This window comes from Vanessa atalanta, chromosome 21 (assembly GCF_905147765.1).
Source record: "Vanessa atalanta chromosome 21, ilVanAtal1.2, whole genome shotgun sequence".
NCBI classification, from domain to species: Eukaryota; Metazoa; Arthropoda; class Insecta; order Lepidoptera; family Nymphalidae; genus Vanessa; species Vanessa atalanta.
In genome coordinates this window covers 1,771,339-1,793,905 of record NC_061891.1, presented here as the reverse complement: position 1 = coordinate 1,793,905, position 22,567 = coordinate 1,771,339, and positions in this window count along the sequence as shown.

Here is a 22,567-nt window from a genome sequence, read left to right as displayed (position 1 = left end):
CGAAGGCTTCTTCATCAGAAAAATATAAGCATCCCTTTTATTGACCTCTTAGGTATATTTTCACTATAGTGTTCGATAAATAAGCTAAATAAGATTTTTATGCTTGTAACCTCCTTGTTGAAAGCTTCAAATATTGTTCTTAGTCTACGTCTAACTCGCTGTAATGTTTGATAAGGCTGCTCTTGGGAAATTCTCGTTACGATCCAATATTCTCAGTGGGATTGTCTATTTAGCATCAACATATTATATTATCTTACGACAGCACCAATTTGTTTAACGAAATGCTTTACAATATGTATTATTAAACAAGGATCTATTATAGTATTCACGATACTAGAATGTACAACTTATTTTTTTTTTATAATAACTAAAACAACAACTAGCTTCCCCTCCCGACTTCACACGGTTAGAATTAGGGTCTATAATATTTATATTGAAGGACAAATATAGAATCTTCTCGGGTTACGAAGAAGAATTTACCGAATTTTCATCAAAATTGGATTAGAAACTTATAAAGGACTGACATAAAAACACTCACTCTTGTATTATTTATTTAAGCTAACGAATAGTTAATACGTTAAATACAATAATAATATATTATATAACGATATTATTAAAAGAGATTTACAACAATCGTAAGCCTTCGGCTTAATAAGGGTGCAATAACAAAGAAAAATATCCGAGAATTGGGTCGCCATTCATCCGGGTATTCGGATTTATTGGACTTTAAACTACGGATAAAAAGAAAGAGTAGTTTGAGAACCGCTGCACTGTCTCGTGTTGACCGGATTTTAAACTTTATGGGAAAACTATTTTGTTCCATGCGTATACTGAAATAGGTTCTCATATTTAGGGTTCAGTGTTAAATAATAATATATATTTTTATTGAAGATTTTATTGCATTTATTTTGATAAGACATTACGAGCTCATTGTAAGCAATTATAACATGTCCTGCACTAGCAATAAGGGACATAATAGTTCTTTGAATATAATTCATAAGAATTTTCTATTTTATATAACGTTGAACTAGAAACCAAGTTACAAACTACGAGCTATGTTTTTATGAACGATATCCAATGATTTCTACGTAATTTGTAGACGAATGACAAGTTAAAATTCCTAACTAAACTACAATTTTATTAAAGTCGTATTAAAAATGAATTTAAAAGGGAGACAAGTCGTACAAGTTCAAATATACTTTAATGATTTTTAAATAAGACTACAGATTTTAATGATTATATAAAGGCTACTTAATAATTGAATCATTTGTTTCATACGATTATAAAATAATACAGAACCAAGTTACGGGAAAAAACATTTGATCTTAACATTATTTCGTAAATATAAGTTAAATAGATTTAAGTTAATTGCCGTTTGGACAACAATTTTCATTGAGTTTGGATTTACAGTCTTTTAAAGTGCAAAGTAGAAGTAGTTTAAAAGCAAACGCTTGTGAGATTGTCTAAAGCGTACCAGTTTAAAGGCACATAAATTGGACGGAGGAATTGTAAAATGTTCCACACTTTTATTTCCTTCGAGTTTTAAAACCTCAATCGCAATGAACAAGACGTATGCATCCTGATACCTTTTTAAATGGGTATCATTTTTTAGAACCTTTTTTTTAATTTATTTTAGAAATTTTATTCTGTACAAAGTGTACTCTCTATAAAATCATCGTGCTTGGTAGCAAATAGTCGAATTATTTTAAATAAATTATACGGGATCTCAGATGATAAAACAAACGTCAAACGGGTTGCTCGAAACGTTATAAGTTCGCCTTCGCTTCACAATATATATGTAAAAAATACATTAATAAAAAAAGCATGATATTATTATAATGTGAATTATTAATACAGATCAACATAAGCAAAAAGCTTCTTACAAAACTGCTGATAAATATGTAGAGTTAAATACAACTGTATGAATAAACTGTATCGGAAAATGTTACATTTGATAACCGTTCGACTAAGAGGAAATATGTTCTGTCGTTGCCATACAACGTACGTCTTAATCCGCTCGCTTCTTCCTTAGTGAAAGAACGTTTTCATTATTTATCTAAGGTCAGTCGTGATCGACTGAACAAGCAGAAGTCTTAAATTATCTACTGGTATTTATGTAGTTAAAGGCTTACATAAAATTAAATTTACTTGCCCTTCTGGGTAGGCACCACCCACTCATCAGATGTTCTACCGCGAAACAGCAGTACTCAGTATTGTTGTATTCCGGTTTGAAGTGAGAGTGAGCCAGTGTAACCACAGGCACAAAGGACATGACATCTTAGTTCCCAAGGTTGGTGGCGCATTTGTGATTTAAGTAAGTATGTAGTAAATGGTTAATATTTCTTACAGACAATGGTCTATGGGCGGTGGTGACCACTTACCACCAGGTGGTCCATTTGCTCGTCCGCCTACCGATATCATAAAAAAAATAACGATCTATTGTCTCTAAAATATTTCGATAGTGATATTTAAAAAAAGGGAGGAGTGTAACAGCCACACACTTATAACTACCCACTTAAAGTAAAAGTAAAGTAGAACCTGTAAATGTCCTACTGTTGGACTAAGGCTTTTTCCCTCTAAGGAGAAGGTTTGGAGATTATTCTAACATGCTGTGCTTCTCCAATGCGGGAAAACTTTCATTGAAATTAGACACTCGTAGGTTTTTTTTTTTTTTTTTTTTTTTTTTTTTTTTAGAGCTTTGTCGCTAAAGCGACTATGTCGCTCTGTTAGTGCACAAACGGTGTATATACATTTCTTAGTAATAAGTTTGTGGTCGTTCTATCAAGGCTTGGTAAACTATCTTATACAATTGTTTTGCAGAGTTTGACTCAGGAACTGATAAAATGCTATTACACTCGCCAACGTTCATGTGGAATAGTATACTGCTAAAAAATTGACGTCGCTTATTTTCGTTCCGAACACATTCCATTAAAATATGGTAGACGTCTTCCAATATCCCACAAACGGAACAATAAGGGTTGGGAGATCTTCCCATCATATGGCGAAATTTATTTAATGGAATGTGTCCAGATCTTAGGCGTAGAGCAGTCACAATGTCCTTTCTACCCAGTGAAACGGTGTCGATCCAAGGTATAGTAAGAGGTTGAAACTGTATGGTCCTAAACCAGATGCCTTTATCTTTCGACTTTTTATCAAAATATTCCGCCCACAAGTCAAAACATTTATTTTTAATCACATGCAGACATTCAGTATAACAGGGTTTTACAAAAATTTCAACACCTTCGTAAGTTCCGATTTTAGCGAGTGTATCCGCTATCTCATTACCTACTATATTTACATGGGATGGAATCCACTGTAAAGTAATTATTTTGCATTGTTGTTTTCTCAAATAGCATATTTGTTTTAAAATTCTAAAGGCTACGGGAGTACTTCTAGCATTAGATGTACATCGAGCTATGTGTTGAAGGGAACTTTTAGAGTCTGAGAAAATAACAAATTTATCATAGCTAATAGATGATATATACGATAAGGCTTCAGAGATAGCTAATAACTCAGCATGCATTATTGAAATATTGCAATTAATTTTAAAACCCATACTATCTGACGATTCCGCGTCAAAAAAAGCTGCACCTATCAGTTGACCATCTTTAGAACCGTCCGTAAAAATTTTATAGTAGTCATCATAAGTTTCATTAATAAAATTGTTACAATAATTATTTAAATAATTTATGGTATAGGTTCTTTTAGGTTTATTGATATGTACTATATTTGTTTTAATTACGTTTGCAATATCTATATTACTAGTCCATGTGTGAAAAGAAAAGAAATCTAGGAAATTAGTGCTATGAACCTCAATACATTTAATAATATCGTAGACTTCTAGTAATAAAGGTTTACGTTTTCGTTGCCATAAATTTATTATATTCAAAGCTGAAAACTGCTCTAGTTCTTGGATTACTGGGCTATTTGTAAAAGATTTTGATTTTAAGAGAAATTTACCGGCTAAATAGAATCTACGGAAACAAAGCGGTTGAACACACAGATCACATTCCATCACGTGGGTCGGAGTAGACTTAATGTAACCCCCGATAATTCTTAAAGCTCTATTTTGCATTTTATCCAATTTATTCAAATGAGAGACACTACTGTCGTTATACAAAAAACAAGCATAATCTAATCGACTTCGAATAATGGACAAATATAGTCGTCTCAAATGTTTGGGATGAACGCCCCAGCCATAACCAGCTAAAACTTTAAATACGTTAAGAAATTTAGAGATTTTTTCACAAGAATAATTAATCTGTTTAGCCCACCTAAGAGATCTGTCTAACCATAATCCCAGGTATTTTATTTGTTCTACCATAACCAAAGAAGAATTATTTACCAAAATCTTAACTGAATTTCTACTATGACCTTTTCTAAACACACAAACTTTACTTTTCGTTGATGAAATATCTAATCCTAATTTAGCAATTACCTTAACAAATTTATTCACACCTATTTGAAGTTCTCTTTCTGCCTCGGTAACATTTTTACGCGTTATGTACAAAACAAAGTCGTCAGCGTATTGTGAAATATGAACATTATTAACTGATTTACATATATCAATTGTTGCAATGTTAAACAGCAATGGAGATAATGGATCTCCTTGCGCTATACCCTGACTAGTTTTTCTAGAAATAGTTAAATCGTTAATTCTGATCCTAAGGTATCTTTTTGAGAGAAAATTCCATAAGTAACGGCAAAACATTGCACCCACGCCTAATTTGTCTAATGTATGTAACAATGTATATATATCTATGTTATTATATGCGTTATCAATATCCATGAAACACCCGACAGTTACAAAGTTTTTACAAAAGCCTGTTTGTATCCTAGTCACAAGTACGCTAAGACTATCCATTGTAGACCGTGCCCTTCTAAACCCTACTGTATCTGAAGAAAAAATATTGTTTTTTTCCATGTACCACTCTAACCTTTTATTTATAATTGAATGAAAAATTTTACAAATACAGGAAATTAAAGAAATTGGACGAAAAGTTTTAACATTATCTGAATTAGATTTAGATTTAGGAATGGGGACGATAGATATGTCCCGCCATTGCTTTGGTACAACATTTGACCCAAATATTCGGTTATATAGATTAAGTAATATGTTTTTCGCTACAATTGGTAAACGCTTGATCATTGAAAATGAAATTTCATCATGTCCTGGAGCAGTATCTTTAGATTTTATACATGTTTCTAATTCAAGTAAAGAAATTTTGCGTTCTAAATTTTCATTGTGCGATGTGAAGTTTGGTGAATTTCGACAACTGAAATCTGGGCACAAGTTTCGTAATAAATTATTAGCATTTGCTTCACTAATCGGAGGTCTTTGAATTTTATAACCTTTAAGCCATTTCATGCGTTCCCACATTTCGGAAGTTGTAGAAAGCTCTTGCAAGGACGAACAAAATTTTTGCCAAGCTTCATTTTGTGCTATTCTAATAAGTCTTTGAGTCTGTTTTATTTTATCATTTAAAATGCTTAAATTACGCGGTATAGGATTACGACGAAAATTTCTTAGGGCAATGCGACGAATGGCCACTGCTCTTGATAGCTCAGGTGTCCAGTATGATTTAGGAATAAATTTAGTGTCAGGGTTTCGACAAAATCTAATGTAGGGAATATATTTGTCGGCAGCTGTGTTTATAAGATTAATAAATACATCATAATCCTTTTGAATACGTTTCTTTAATATTTTTAATTCGCAATGTACTGAAGTACTCAATTTAATAATCATATGATCACTGCCAAGACATTCATTAGTGACTGTCCAATTAAATTCCAATGAAATATCTGAGCTGATTAAACTTAAATCTGGCGATGACTTGCGTAAAATATTTCCGGTCAATTGAATTCGAGTAGGACTACCGTTGTTAAGCAGGACAAGATTACTTTCCAGTAACGAATCATAAATTTGAACACCTCTAGTATCTGATTTACAAGACCAGCTTATGTGATGGCCATTAAAATCGCCTAACAATAATGATTTCCGGTTGGCGAGCGAAAATAAATTCTCCCAATCTCGTTGAGTTGTTTGTACATCACTAGGGCAATATATTGAAAAAATGTATTCAATTTGTTTGCAATTTAATATCTTAACCCCTACACTTTCGATACCATTGTTGTCAACTTCTACGTCGATTGAATGAGCTTGAATTGATTTGTGAGTAAAAATTGCTACTCCACCATAAGAATTATCTCTATCATTTCTAAAAATATTATAATTAGCTACTTTTATAAAGGCATCGGGTCGAACCAAGTTTCACTAACCACCGCGATATGGATCTTTTCTTGAATCAACAAATGTTCAAATAATTTTAATTTTGGTCTTAGGCTTCTACTATTCCACTGAATAATATTTAATCTGACGATTTTTTTAACATTATCATCCATTGCATCGTATATAATTAACTAATGTCTTAACTAGAGGAACATCTGAAAAAAAATTAACTACTACTAAGGTAACCCACTCAATTATTTTTTGCACAATTTGTTTAAATTTAGATGAAATACTTATGTTTTTCTGAAAAATAATACATTTAAGTTTATCAATCAATTCCCGATGTAAATTAATTTCATCTTTAGAAAGGTTCTCATCATTATTGTTAGGTAAATTATCTTTATGACACTCATATTCTTTTTCATAACTATTCTCAGAATCCGATGACACTTCTATGTCTGCATACACATTTTCAGCACATTTAATAGTTTTCTTCTTTTTCTTCTTCTTCTTTTTAATATTTTTTTCATTTTCGAAAGGTTTGGGATTCTCAGAAACATTCTGGGTGACATTTTCCATTTTAGGATAATCTGATGACATAGGCAAAGTAGGCGCGTACACATGATTTATATTAGGCTTTGAAGGAATTGTATCTGACTGAAAAGTTTGTAAAAGCGGCGAAGGAGGAACATAAATACTTAGAGCTTTTAAATATGAGCAATTGAACTCCGACATTATTTCTCGAATCCTTTTTTCTTTTTTAAAAACGGGGCATATTTTATCCAAGGGCATATGATTTCCTTTACAATTACTGCATATGAAAAAATTACTTTCACAATTCGGGTGATTTTTAGTGCACTTGGGACAAATGATTTTATTAGATGGGCACATTTTATGTGTATGTCCAAACCTCCAGCAACGAGAACATTGAGTCACCGGGAATACATAGGATTCTACTTTAATTCTAAGGTCCAGGAGGTATACATGCGCCGGAATATTTGGTCCTTTAAATCCAATCTTGATAGTTTCGCTAGGAAACCAACCATCCTCTTTACGGCGGTTTAAGCGCTGTACCGTTAAAATTTCGAACTCACAAGATAAATTATTCATTATTTCTTCATCTGATAACTCTACATCAATATTTTTAACAATGCCATATGATAAGCCCATCTCCCATGATTTTTGACATCGCCACCCCATATCTTTAAATATTTTACACTTTAAAAACTTTTCTGCACTAGATTCTTTATCAAAAGCTAATCGGATTTTGTATGGATTTATGTATTTAACTTTAATAATATCCATTATTTGATTATCACGTAAAATTTTGGCTAAAGCGAATTGTTTCGGCAATACTTCTTTACTAGTAATGCTAATTTGTATTAAGTCCTCTTCTGAATTATTGACCGTCCTGACTTTTTTCTTAATGCGTTTTGAAACTTGCTGCCACTCTTCATTACATTCTTCTATCTCGTTGCGTATACGTTTTTTATTTATTTCTATCATATCCATATCCTCTTCCAGATTTATTTGTTCAACATAAGTTTTTTCTATGCAGTTCATGTTATCGTCGATCTCATTCAAATGGTTTGTTAAGTCATTAGTACTCAACATTGAACCTTTAGCCATTGTCAACAGCAGTCATTATGCGTTTGTACACTAATACAAAGGCAGCGATAACACAGTATTACGGAGAATCGGTTGAAGCAGTCGTAAACAACAAAAAAATTATTTATCTACTCGCTTCACACACGTCGTACTCTAACCGTTTGTGCATTAACACTGACACTCGTAGGTTTTATTGCGATTTTTCCGAGCGGGAGTAGAAATTGACATGCATCGGCTAATCTGGATCATATCGGTTCAATCAACTACCTTACTACAACTAATTATATTTCACTAACATACTTAAGTTCTTGCTTACTGGCTCAAGGTCACTCATAAGGCCGTTAAACTATAAATTGTATTTATTATAACGTAGCATGCTACCAATGGTATATTTTTAGGTTTTGTATCATTAATTCCGAGGATTACCCCCTATAACCAAATTTTACCACTTTATAAAATTAGTATGATCATTGAGATGTTATGAGTGATTACGTGGTGTATTAATGCCAGCAAAAGTTTTTTTCGACAAATGTTTTGAGCGAAATCTTTGGTACGATTGACGGTTTTCCACGTTTAATCCGATAAGTGGGGCGTTGAAGGCGATTCTTACAACTTCGTTTTATCCTTTGGAATTATTCTTAACGTAATGAAATATCGCTGCGACCAAGAGAAGAAGTGAATTCACGGTTTAAGACATAGTTTTACTTCGTAGCTATTTAAATGTTGTTACAAATAATAGCTATGATTAATAAATAAGGAAATTTTCAGTATTATAACAAACATTTCATGTTATACTATATTATTTTTAAAAATATATTTAAGTTATAAAGTGCTTTTTTATTATTTTTATGATATGTATAGTCGGACGGAAAAATGGGCTACCTGATGGTAAGTGGTCACAACCTACCATAGATATTGGCGCTGTAAGAAATATTAACCATTATGTTCTTGATAGTAGGGCTTTGTGCAAGCCCGTCTGGGTAGGTACCACCCACTCATCAGATATTCTACCGCCAAACAGCAGTAATCAGTATTGTTGTATATGTAGCGCCATTGTCTATGGGCGGTAGTAACCGCTTACCATCAGGTGACCTTTTGCTCGTCCGCCTACCGATATCATAAAAAAACTTGGGTATCTGAGATGTCATGTCTCTTGTGCCTGTATTTACGCTGGATACCTATAAACCGGAACACAGCAATACAAAGCATTGCTATCTGGCTTTAGAATATATAAGACAAAGCACAAAGCCCAGGTTAAGATAGAAATATTTGAATATCTAGTCTACTATATTCTATCTATTCTAAGGTTACAAGAGTGCTTAAATGTAATAACATTTACATTTATTATTAATAATAAGAGAGCCGAGATGGCCCAGTGGTTAGAACGCGTGCATCTTAACCGATGATTTCGGGTTCAAACCCAGGCAGGCACCACTGAATTTTCATGTGCTTAATTTGTGTTTATAATTCATCTCGTGCTCGGCGGTGAAGGAAAATATCGTGAGGAAACCTGCATGTGTCTAATTTCAACGAAATTCTGCCACATGTGTATTCCGCCAACCCGCATTGGAGCAGCGTGGTGGAATATGCTCCAAACCTTCTCCTCAAAGGGAGAGGAGGCCTTTAGCCCAGCAGTGGGAAAAAATTTACAAGATGCTAATGCTAAAAATTAATAATAATAATATAAATTTTGGATGATGCAACACTATATCGAGAATGTATTATGAAATAAAGTAAAATAATAAACAATCATTATTAATCAGCAGTCGAAATAATAGTCATATTTTTAAAGAATCATAATCGCAAAAAATAGAACCTTAATGATAACGGGGGCTTTTTCCTTTCATTCGTCACTTCGGGGATAATCTCTGAACACTTCATAACCTGTTGAATTTCAAACACTGTGGGATCATCTGCCGTAGAGAACGATGAGCGTTTTATTATATACGATCTTTGGTGTCGGTCAATATTGTTACAGATATTGTTTTCTTTTTATGATGTATCGGTATAACGTTTTGAATTTATTTAGTATAATGGTACACATTTCATTGTTTTTGATATGGCATACATTTGGCTTTGTTTGATAATTTTTATTTTGGGGATAATGTTAATAAGTTAGGGCACGTATTGATTCAATTATAAAATGATTTAAATAATAATTTAATTTATTTGCTCAGTCTAATAAATAATTCAAATGCATTAATGTATTTTTATCAGTTTAAATAGTGAAACAGCGGGGGGCTTGCAGATGCTTTGCCGGCCTTTAAGTATTATATAATCATGTAATTATGTATGTAAAACTTTCTGAGAGATTGTATTGATGAATTGGAAATATTCTTATCGCTTTTTTCATAATAAAAGCATGTTTTTGCGTTATAAACTCAAAAATAAAATTAATTTGATAAAGTTTTATTAATTACAATTAATGACCACGAAGGTACAGTCATAGACGTGACTATTTAATATATTTATTTTATGTCACGCCATATTTATTTTATATGAGCCATCATGGCTCAGTGGTAACAAGGCGTCAATCTTGACTGTTGATTTTGATATTTAAGCCTAGGGCAAGCACCATTGAATAAATTTATCTCGTCCTCGGTGGTAAAGGAAAACACCGTGAGGAAATCTGCTCGTGGAGGATGAGAATCTGTCACGTGTATTCATTAATCCATATTGGAGCAGCCTGATTGAGCATACTTCAAATCTTCTCCCCAAACGGGAGTAGGTATTTGCCCAGCAGTCCGACGTTAACGAATTGTTGCTTTACTTTAATTTTAGTTCTTTTACTAACGGTTCTCTTTGTAACATAAAAGGTTCTCATGCACCATCGATGTCCCTGCTCTTAATCTCTCTGGAGTTAGTCATGATAGTAGCAAACTACTGATTGGACTGATATTGGTTCCCTAAAAACATCACATGTCATGGAAACATGGAGGAAAATTTTGAATAAATAAAACTGGGCAATTATTCTAACTTTAAATAATACCGTTGTGCTATTTGCCCGGTGACACGTGTATCGGTTCATTTCTTGTTCAGTTCAGTCTGAATTGGTTCAATATAGCGATGCTAGCGGCATTTTTGTCACCTTTGGACGCGATATTTTTGTACAACCGCTTTTTTTTTTTTAGATTTGTATAAACTTCTTTAGGTTCTTAATATAAATAATTCATACTATTCGTATTTCTTGTCATGAAATCGATCCAGTGCTGTCAAATTTTATCGACTGACTAGAAATCGCTTAGCTTTGTCAAACAACAAATCAATGCTCAAAAAATTAAAGTAACATTCAGAGTAAGGGGAGTTGTTACCTCGAAATCCGGGCTCTTACTTTTGAAGACACTTTCTTCTTGGGAGCGCTCCCTTGGTAATCATACACTTGATGAACGCAGCCAAGGGATGGGTGATATTATTTGTAGGATAGGAGAAAGTTAATAGTTCGTTACACTTGCTAACTTTTAAGCGCGGCGTACTAACGCTAAATACACATGTTTTTATGATGTTACCTTTAACCGAAAATCACGAAACAAAATAGAAATACAAATCAAGCACATGACTGTGGTGCTTTCCTGTGTCTGAACCCGCATTTTTTAGTTAAAATTAACTTTTTGTAAGCACTATGCCATCTGGGTATTTTGTATTGATCTTTTTATTTACACGAAGGAATGGAAAAGTATTAAAAATCTGTTACCCTCCAGGCAATACCCGGATGAACTCAGCAAATATACTTGACCCCTCGTCCTTGCGGTTCGTTAGTACGTTACTTCAGTAATTTCAGTTTTTAATTAGGAAACTCTTAATTAAGATGGGCACAAAGGTCAGGTGGCGTTCGCTTTCATTAAGTCCTGTTTAATTTTAATTTAACTTATAAGTTTATTTTTGTTCATTTCAGGCGCAAAATATAAACGTTAGGTTTATAAAATGCCGTGTATTTTGATTCTAGATATTATATTTTTTTAAATTTTCAAAAATACCGATATCGATAGATTTGAACATCACTATTTGTTCTTTTTTTAAACATTTACGCCGTAAATTTTAATTCAAAATAATTACAAAACGTTTTTGTGTTTATCGTAGTTTAGTACTGGTTTTATTTAAGAATTAAAAAACTTGGTCCTTCTGACCGGATTTCTATTATTGTGGCCAATCACGAGTGTGAGTACCTAAATTGGGCCAATTCCTTTCCCCTTATTATTTAATAGTCTAATGAGATGGCAATCTGGTGCAAATGGAAAGAAATTAGTCGAAGGACCAACGGCCAAACTCTGTAAATACGACAATATAACTTTGCTAACTTTTGAAGTAGATATCATCGAATTACTTAAAAATAGCTCAATATTTTATAATTAGTCTGACTCGGAGTTAAGCTAGGACTAATTTTTAAAATACACATAAAATCCTCATTACAATCTAAATGCCATTTTCGATTACTTTTTCATTGACAAGCTATTTTGGTTCTTAGATCATTGAATTGCAATAATTGTTAAATTCAATATTGCATATCAATATATTTACAACTTGAATTTACGTTCACCTTTAACTTAATTTGAAACAGCGTAACCTCGTTGAAATGTAATGCTAAGTTTTAGTACAATAAGACAATTTATAATCTTGTATTTAAGGTGTTAAAGGCTTCAAGTTTGAGCTGTTTGTTAGTAGAAGTTAAGGTAACAATCCACTAACAATATAATGCTAGGCCCCTTATTATATGTGTTTAAAAGGGGTGAAGACTGCTTTGATTTGTATTGGAGATATATAAATAATAAATAGTTTAACTATTGACACAGATGTAGATTGTAGAATGGAATATGTTACGTTTTATTCCAGAAAATTGTATATAACGACTGCAACGACACCCCCCAACTCATCGTGAACAAATCCACGGGCGGGAAATAGTATAAAATTATTACCCTGATGTGCATTATAAAACAATAAATATATTGTATGCTTATCTTGTTTCCAAATAAACAGTTTAGATCAGTGAATAGGTGTTTCAACATTTAACTAGCTCTGATGTGTTGATATTAGTTGGGATTATTTATCCATACTTTTCATTGGAATTATAATTTATTTCAACCCACCAAGATCAATGATAAAATGTAGTAAATCAGATAATAAATATATAGCGGCTATGTACGTTTTGGAATTAAACAAAATTTTCGCGTTAAAACGCAGTATATATATACATATATATTTAACATTCGGCGGGTAAAGAAGCGCTGGTTTAATATAGATTTAAAACTATAATTTATATAAATATAATAAATCACAAATTTTGCAAGTAATAAATTTCTCCTAACAATTGTATATTCAAAAGCAAATTATTTTTAAATCACTTGAATATATTTTCCGCGGTTAATTTTAGTGTGAAACGTACCTAAGCGCCAACTCCATTAAACTCCCAATTGTCAAGACAGGGTCGGTCGGGCGGGAAATCGGAACAAGTTTAAACCATTTGTGACAATCGATTCAGTGCAAATAAACAAATATTTATGCCAGAATCGATTTCCATTGTTTAATCTTGGTGTAAACAAAGCTGACTGCTTAATACTTTCGGAAGTAACTAAGAAATAGTTGTAGTGTGTTTGTTTTTTGTTTTCAAGCGCTTGCAGCGCTTAAAAAGGGCAAAACTTATACGCATGGGGCGTATGAAGATCCTACGTTGCTGATCTTCTCAGGTTGCTGTTATGTATTTACGATTGTCCCTTTTTGTATTTAAATAATAAAACCAAGTCTTGCAGTTGTCACGCTGTTTGAAAATCTCGATTTTCTTATCACAAAAGCGATTATTGCTGTTAATATATCTGCATTTATAAAAAGGTCATAAGCAAAGAGCCGAGATGGCCCAGTGGTTAGAACGCGTGCATCTTAATCGATGATTTCGGGTTCAAACTCAGGCAGGCACCACTGAATTTTCATGTGCTTAACTTGTATTTATAATTCATCTCGTGCTCGGCGGTGAAGGAAAACATCGCGAGGAAACCTGCATGTGGCTTATTTCAACGAAATTCTGCCACATGTGTATTCCACCAACGCGCATTGGAGCAGCGTGGTGGAATATGCTCCAAACCTTCTCCTCAAAGGGAGAGGAGGCCTTAGCCCAGCAGTGGGAAATTTACAGGCTGCTAATGACAAAAAAATGTAATTATTTATTCTCTAACATATGTATAAATACTAATACAATGTAAATTGTTATAATAAAGTGTCTCGCTGCACGTCGCTATCACCGGAGCAATGTTCACATTACTAATTAAACGTAGTGTTGGAGACTGTCGTCTTATTTGCATGCATATGAGTATTTTGTACACAAAATGGCCGTGTCCACGACATACGTGGTCCGGTACAAGGATATATTAATATTAACTGGAAGAGACTTCGGATGACTTTTTTTTCTTTAATTATTATTTAATAATTGGTACAAGACGTAGCTTCTGTATAGTCAGGGGTAGATCAAAAGGCATGTTTTTTTTTGCATGTATACAAATGGAAGTTTACCGATTAAATAGGAGACACACTAACACACACATTTATACATAAACGACATCATCATGATTTGTTTTTCACATTTATATTTGACATAAATACTACTGACGTTTGATGCAGTCCAACGATGATCGAACGACATAAATACTGTTTAACTAAACTTATCATAAAAATGACCCGTTAGTACGAGTATGTGTGGATCATATCTTGCACCTTATATGACACCTGATGCTTAGTAGTCACATAGACGTTAGTACATGTAACGGTGGCTCATATAACCTTGGGAACTATGATTACACTAAACCACTTTTAAAATACATAGTGTATTTAATAATAATATATATATATACTAATCAATAAGTAAATTTAATTTCATATTGAATTAAGATTTATGCCACATTTTGTAAATCTATATCCATAGTTAGCACGCAGTAAGCTTGTTTAGTTTTCATATGAATTTGTATGTTGTTGAAATAACTTTTTATGTAACCACTGTGCATGACTTGTTCTGGCAATGGTAATATAATTTTTATTTTAAAGTAGCATTTCTCATTACACTGTTTACGTGTTTGAAATGTATTATACATTATTTTGCGGATACATATACACATTCAAATAAAATTGTTAAACTATCTTGTCAGTATACGATATATTTTTTGTCACGATTAATGTTTTCTCCCTCGCCGATTTTAACAACGAACAAATGTTTTTTTTAGCACTCGATGTTTTAATAGCCACGACTGCCCATAGAGATTAGCGCTGCATGATTTTTGTTTACATAACCAATGTACTATTAACCTTGGAGCTTTTCTTTGCAGGCAATTATCGGCGGATATCTCTCGCTGCCGAGCGCGATAAATTCTATGCATGCAAGTGAGAGGTGCTTGAAGGAGATGGTGATGTCGCAGAAGGAGGCTGCGAAGCGGGGGTGTGAGAAGACTGCTTCCGCTGACTCGCTGAAGGAGACTGGTGAGAAGGCGTCGGTGGTATACGCACCTTCTGCCCTCGCCTTAAGCGTCGCAAGGCTCTCTGTACTTTGAGAACCCCTCTAGATTAAAAAGCCACATAGGGGGGTTAACAGTCGAGGCGTAACGGTTGTACGCACAAGCGACCCCGTGACGTCCTTCGTAGGGACGGAGAGGGTACTGCTGGTTTTGTAGAGGTATTCTGGCGAGCCCCACATACATTTTTGCAGCAAAAAAAAGGCTTAGTTAATTTACCTTTTTTATATATGTAGATATAATCTCGCGATACAAATTAACTAAAACAATACTTTTATCTTGGTGTATCACTAGCCAAATGTTCTTTACTAGTGTGCGTGAACTTAGCGACCAACCGTTGGCCACTATTTTTCTCGAGTATTCTCAGCTTTTAAACTATCACTTGAAATTAAGTAATTAAGAATTAAATTAATCATTTAAGCTGGTGCTGATTTTTTTTTATTTATCACGATTTTTTAATTTATATTTTATTTTTAATTACAATAAATGATATAGGAAAATATATATTTAGAATATATTAAATATTATTCAAACTATTTTTACGTAACTCGAAATACTATAAGTGAATAGGCTTTTACATGTGTGTGTGTGAATTGTGTTAGTAGTTGTATATTAGTTTACATAAGAGACGGTTTGTTATAATCATACAGCCCTGTATTCCCAAAAGGTCGTGTGATATAATGATATACATATGTTAATCAATAGTCTCCAAGGTAGTATTATCAATTCAGTGTTTCGTAAATCATAATACATTATTGTAAACATGAATCTAGAAACCCAACGGGATTGTTTTGATAAAAGTAAATTACAGTAACATCCTGTAAATGATTCAGTAATAGGCTAAGGGCTAAAGGTTGGTGGGTAAATATGTGGCATATTTTTATCCGATACGGGTTTCCTTCGATGATTTGCGGCACGAGATGAAGCTTGATAAAAATTCGGATTCGAATCAGTAATAGTTATTTTAGATTTACGTTTTGTAATCATATTTAATTTTTTTTGATAAAAATTTTCCTGGGTAATATTTATATGATGGAAATTTTTCATTTGTCTTGATTCCAAGCTCTTTACGATTGGCGAAATTTTTCGCATACAAACAGAAACACGTCACATAGTTATTTGTCAAGAATATATATTTAGGCTTTTATTTCATAGTAAAGCATCATTCGTTAAAATTGTGTTGGTTTTATAGAGCGACTTCGTTCTTTTAACTAATTTAAGAGTGAATTTTTAAAGTAAAATTATTTTGTGGCAAAAGGGTTAATGTCCACGTACTAGCCTTGTTTATATTTTGCTAACTACTCGTTCCCGATTTCGTACGGATAAAATTCACAATATCCCATTTCCTTGCCTCTTTTGAAATTTCCAAAAATCCTCTCTTATAAAATAAAGCTATATTAAAAAGTTTGTAGTGTTGACCTGTAGTCAGTCAGAACAATCATTTTACTAGTATAGATTTATTTATTAATATTGAATTCAAAATATATCACGAGTCCTCCAAACCGATTTCAATATTGTGAGCACGGCTCGGTTCATGAGTCGGTCTAACCGGGACGGTTTTGATCGTTATCTTGTTTTGTTAGTGACGTATTTATATAATAGGTATGGACTAATTTTCCAATTGACATTTCAAACATCTAACTGTATTATTAGTGACATGAAATTTCGATAGTATCTGGCAAACAAGCTTTGATAAAGTAAATATATTATAATAATAATAACGATAGTTTGATTATTACGTTGCCTCTTTGTTTATTCGTTGTCATTTATATTTTAAAATGTATATGCTACTGTAAAAGCTCGAACTAAGGTAAATCTTAAGATTTTCCAGTAAAATCTAAGATTTACCGACATGAGTTGGTAAATGTAAGTATTTATTATAACCTAATCTAGTCTAACATATACTGAATTCGAATGTTAAAAGCCCGAAAAAAATCATCCCATTTTCAGAAATACTTACATTTACCAACTCATGTCGGTAAATCCTAAGACTTACTCTTAAATCTTATGATTTACCGTAGTTCGAGCTTTTATAGTAACATATATATTTATGCGGGACAATAAAATGTTTCAACCGATGGTCACTACTGGCCATATTATATATTGAGGCAAAAATTTAAAATAAAAATAATAGACTTTATTTCCATAAACTTTTTTTCCATTTTTAATGTTGGTATTTCTTAGTAGTTTTAAGATTTTAATGTTTTACTTATGTCTAAATGTTAGTAAAAGTTAGTTTTTGTTATTGATTATGGACTCCTCCTCGGGTGAAGGTCTCCAGTCGTTTCCAATCATCTCTGTCCTTGCCGATATTTTTCCAGTCCTTTCGTCATCGTCTACTCGCTCCCCCTACCCTTCTTTTGCCGATTGGCCCTTTCCGCATTATAGCATTGATTGTCCATCTGTTGTCTCTGTATCTCGATATTGACGCAGTATCATCGCCAATGCGTCACCAACATTTGGAACTGAGATGTTATGTCCCTTGTGCCTAAAGTTATACCTCATTTACCTTTTGAAATGGAACACAATAATACCAAATATTACATTGACGATGCATAGTTAGGGATTGTTAATATGTCTTACAATACCGAGAATAGAAGAGCCGAGATGGTCCAGTGGTTAGAACGCGTGCATCTTAACCGATGATTTCGGGTTCAAACCCAGGCACCAGTGAATTTTCAGTGCTTAATTTGTGTTTACAATTCATCTCGTGCTCGGCGGTGAAGGAAACATCGTGAGGAAACCTGCATGTATCTAATTTCAACGAAATTCTGCCACATGTGTATTCCGCCAACCCGCATTGGAGCAGCGTGTTGGAATATGCTCCAAACCTTCTCCTCAAAGGGAGAGAAAGCCTTTAGCCCAACATTGGGAACTTTACAGGTTGCTAATGCTAAAAAAAAATGCTTAGAATGCTGTTTATGGGCGGTATTGTTCACTTACCATCAAGTGGTCAATTCGTAAGGATACCTACCGAAAGAGAGAAAATATATTTGTAGCGTATTTAGGTGTATGCGTACGTTGAAACGTCTATGTTTTGTCTATGGAATGATTTTGACGTATGACGTACTTCCTTTTCTCTCTTCCCTTCTGGTGTGAGCCGCGGTAACGTGTGTTATGTGAGTGCGCCGCGCTTTTGAAATTAGCTTGTGTAACGGACTTATCCTTCTCCTATAATATCACCCATCCCTTTGGCTGTGTTCTTCGAGTGTATGAAGACCAAGGGAGCGCTCCCAAGAAGAACGTGTCTTCACCGAGCCCAGAGTTTTGAGGTAACACCCTTTTATACCAAAAATACAGTCCACTTTTCTCTCGCGCGTACATTTTGGTCCTTCGTAGCCAAATTTGAGATTTAAAATTTAGTGTAAATCGGCGATTTTGTGTGTTTTAAATCGCGTGTTAATACTTCAAAATCATTCCATGGAGAAACGGATAATACTTTCGTTAGGAGCTAATGTGTAATTTAAAATAGTGTTAATTTTTTATTTCGCTTTACAACATTACGTAATTTATATTAATTGCGTATTATTTGCATTGTAGAAAAGTGTAATTTTACATAAAAATAATTTAGTCGATTATATTTCGAAGTACCTTCATATTTTGTGATATTGTCGGTCGATGCGCAACCGCACAATATAGACCGGACGTGTCGTGTTATAACGCTGTCGAGTTAAAAAGTTTAGTATTATATTATTTAGTGTCATAATAATTGTGTTTGTTTACTTAGGACAACTTGTTTTTTAGTTTGAATTGAATATAAATCTTATTCCTTAGCTAGTCTCGTGTTTTGTAAAATAATAATTGTATTGTGTTAAATATGGATTTAAATCAATTATTATTTCATAGAAAATTTCTCGTTAAGCAATTAGACCGTATGTTGCATTACGAAAGTTCGGATTTAGTTGATGAGTTCGACGCGAGTTATGGTGATTTAGACTTACTTCGTTCTCAGTTTGAAGAAACACAGACTAAAATCGAATCAACTTTAATATCTCAAAAATTATTTGTAGAATCCGAACAGGAGGAAATCCGTGATAATTTTATGGACAAAGTGATCGATATTCGTGCGAAATATAATAAATTCTTAAAGCGTAAGTCAATTATTGAGCGTAGTGATAGTGATAATAATTCTGAGCGTAAATCTGATTGTGGAAAGTGTAGTGCTCCGAATACAAGTGTTAGGTTACCTAAGCTGCCGTTGTTAACGTTTTCCGGTGAGTATTCAGAATGGTCTAGTTATTTTGATTTCTTTAATTCAACCATAATCGGTAATAATAGTTTATCGGAAATACAAAAGTTTAAATATTTACGTGGAAGTTTAAAAGGTGAAGCATATAATTTAATTAAATGTTTATCATTAACATCCGATAATTTTTCTGTAGCCTGGAATTCCCTTGTAGAAAGATACTCCGATAAACGTCGTATCGCAAATAAATACATGGATGAATTGTTGAATTTAACTTCGTTGCGTAGTGACATAGACGTCGAAGGTATGAAACGTTTAAGAAATAATTTGGTAGAAAATTTAAGTGCATTGAAGGCTTTAGGTTTTCCTACCGGTGAATGGAGTTTTTTGTTGCTTCACTTAGTGTTAAAAAAATTAGATAGTGAGTCGAGACGTCGCTTTGAATTGTCCTTAGAAAATGATCGCGAATATCCGACATATGTTCAACTTCTAGATTTTTTAGATAAGCAAATACGTGCTTGTGAAGCGTCGAGTCAAGGTTCGATGCGTAGGGTGTTGAGTGTTAAGAGTGCTAGCGGGAATAAGTATGTTTCTTCTTTTACAACCGGATTTAAAAATAATAATAAGTGTGTAATGTGTTATTCTAATCATGAGTTGTATGAATGTTCTAAGTTTTTGCATCTGTCTCCGTATAATAGATCGAAAGTGGTAAAGCGAAATAAATTGTGTTTTTTGTGTTTATCAGGTAATCATGTTGCCTCTGAGTGTAAATCAAACTTTAAATGTGACAAGTGTGAAATGTCACATAATAAACTCTTGCACTTTAAGCAAGATAGTGTGAATGAGAAAGAGTGTTCTCGTGTTCGTGAAAACGAAAGTGGTGTACGGCGAGTGTCTGGCGAGTGTGTGAATGCCAGCGGAGAACAGGCTGTGGTGTCCCTTAAAGGCTCTGTGTGTGCGAGCTCGGGAACAGTTTTGTTGTCCACTGCCGTGGTTCGAGTGAGGCGACGTGACGGCTCCTGCGAGATGGCTCGCGTGTTGTTGGATCCCGGTTCACAGTCGTCGTTCGTAACCTCTAGTTTCATTCGTCGATTAGGCTTACCGATTCGGCAGGTGTGTGTGCCAGTGTGTGGTCTCAGTATGTCTAATGTGTGTAAGGCGAATGGTGTCGTGTCGTGTGAGATACTACCTGAGAATAGTGATGATAATTCTCAGATTGTGTCATGTTTAGTGTTAAATAAAATTACGAACTTTATACCTAATGTTTATATTCCTATTGAACAGTGGGATCATTTAAAACCATTAAAGCTTGCAGATTCAAAATTTAATATTCCATCTAAGGTTGATATTTTGTTGGGCGCTGAGGTGTTTCCCTCTATCATAAGAGACGGTCGTGTCGTAGGTGCGTGTGGGGGTCCCTATGCTATCAACAGTGTGTTTGGTTGGTTGGTTATGGGAGAGGTGAGAAATAAAAATCTAAACAACCTGCAGAAGGTATCTATGTCTAATTTTATATCTGATGAAAACCTCGATTCAATTTTGAAAAGGTTCTGGGAGATTGAATCCGAACCAGTCGTTGATTCTTTTTTAAGCCTGGAGGAGAGGCGCTGTGAAGATCATTTTGTTTCAACTCATACTCGTGAAAAGAATGGGAGATATAGAATTAGACTGCCTTTTAAAACTGATCGACCGGACTTAGGTAATTCGCGGGATATCGCTTTGCGGCGTTTATTAGCTTTGGAAGGAAGGTTAAATAAAAATGAATTATTGAAAAGGGCATATAGTGATTTTATGAAGGATTATTTGGATTCGGGTCACATGGAATTGGTTAAAATTAATTTGAGTGTTCGTTTTAGGCCTAACTACATTCCACATTCATTCAATTCTTCTGTGTTGATTAATATTCCTGAATGTGATAAGGAACTTAGTGTGAATTTTATTGCAGCAGAAGATGAAAGTGTCATCAAGGTGTTGGGTGTGCAATGGAATCCACAAAGTGATGTGTTCCACTATAATGTTAGACTCGATTCGTGTGAGTGTACCAAACGAGCAGTGTTATCTCAAATTGCTAAGTGTTACGATCCCTTAGGGTGGTTAAGCCCAGTCACATTGTTTGCTAAGTGTGTGATGCAACAATTGTGGGTGCGTGGTATATCGTGGGATGAACCTTTACCAGTTGATCTTAAAAGGGTGTGGTTACAATATACTAAGGAGTTTTCAGTCTTGTCGAGTGTGAGAATAAATCGATTTGTATCGACGACTGCAGCTTCGATTGAGCTTCATGGGTTCTCAGATAGTTCTGAGCGTGGTTACGCTGCTGTTGTCTACTTTCGGGTTACTGCTGCTAATGGACGCAGTGAGACGTATTTACTTATGTCGAAATCTCGTGTTGCACCTCTTAAAAGGATTAGTATACCACGGTTGGAGTTGTGTGCTGCAGTAATTCTATCTCGTTTGATAAAATATGTTATGAACGTGTTCGAAGATAGAATAAAAATCGATAGAGTTTTTGCGTGGACCGATTCTACTATCGCTTTGTCCTGGATAAAGAGTTCATCTCATCAATATAAAACTTTTGTGGCTAATCGAGCCAGTGAGTGTCAGTGTAATGTTAGTCCTGAAAATTGGTTTCATATTGCTTCGGTTCATAACCCCGCGGACGGTGCTTCGCGGGGAATGTTACCCTCAGAGTTACTTTCATACAACCTTTGGTGGCAAGGGCCTCCTTGGTTACGTTTGTCACGGGATCAGTGGCCTGTGTCTATGACTAATGACATAGGGGATAGTGAAGTTAATATTATAAATAGTGAAAGGCGTGTTATTAAAGCTTTTGTTTGTGTGAATGACATTGATTTTGATTTGCTACATAAGTACTCAGATCTTTCTAAGCTAGTGTGTGTTACGGCGTGGTGTTATCGGTTTAAAGTTAATTGTTTAAATGTTGAAAAAACTAAGTGTAATTATATTACAGGGTCGGAGTACAATTTAGCGTTATTTAATTTGATTAAGTTAGTTCAAAGAAATGAGTTTAGCGATGTGTTTAATTGTTTATCAAAAAAT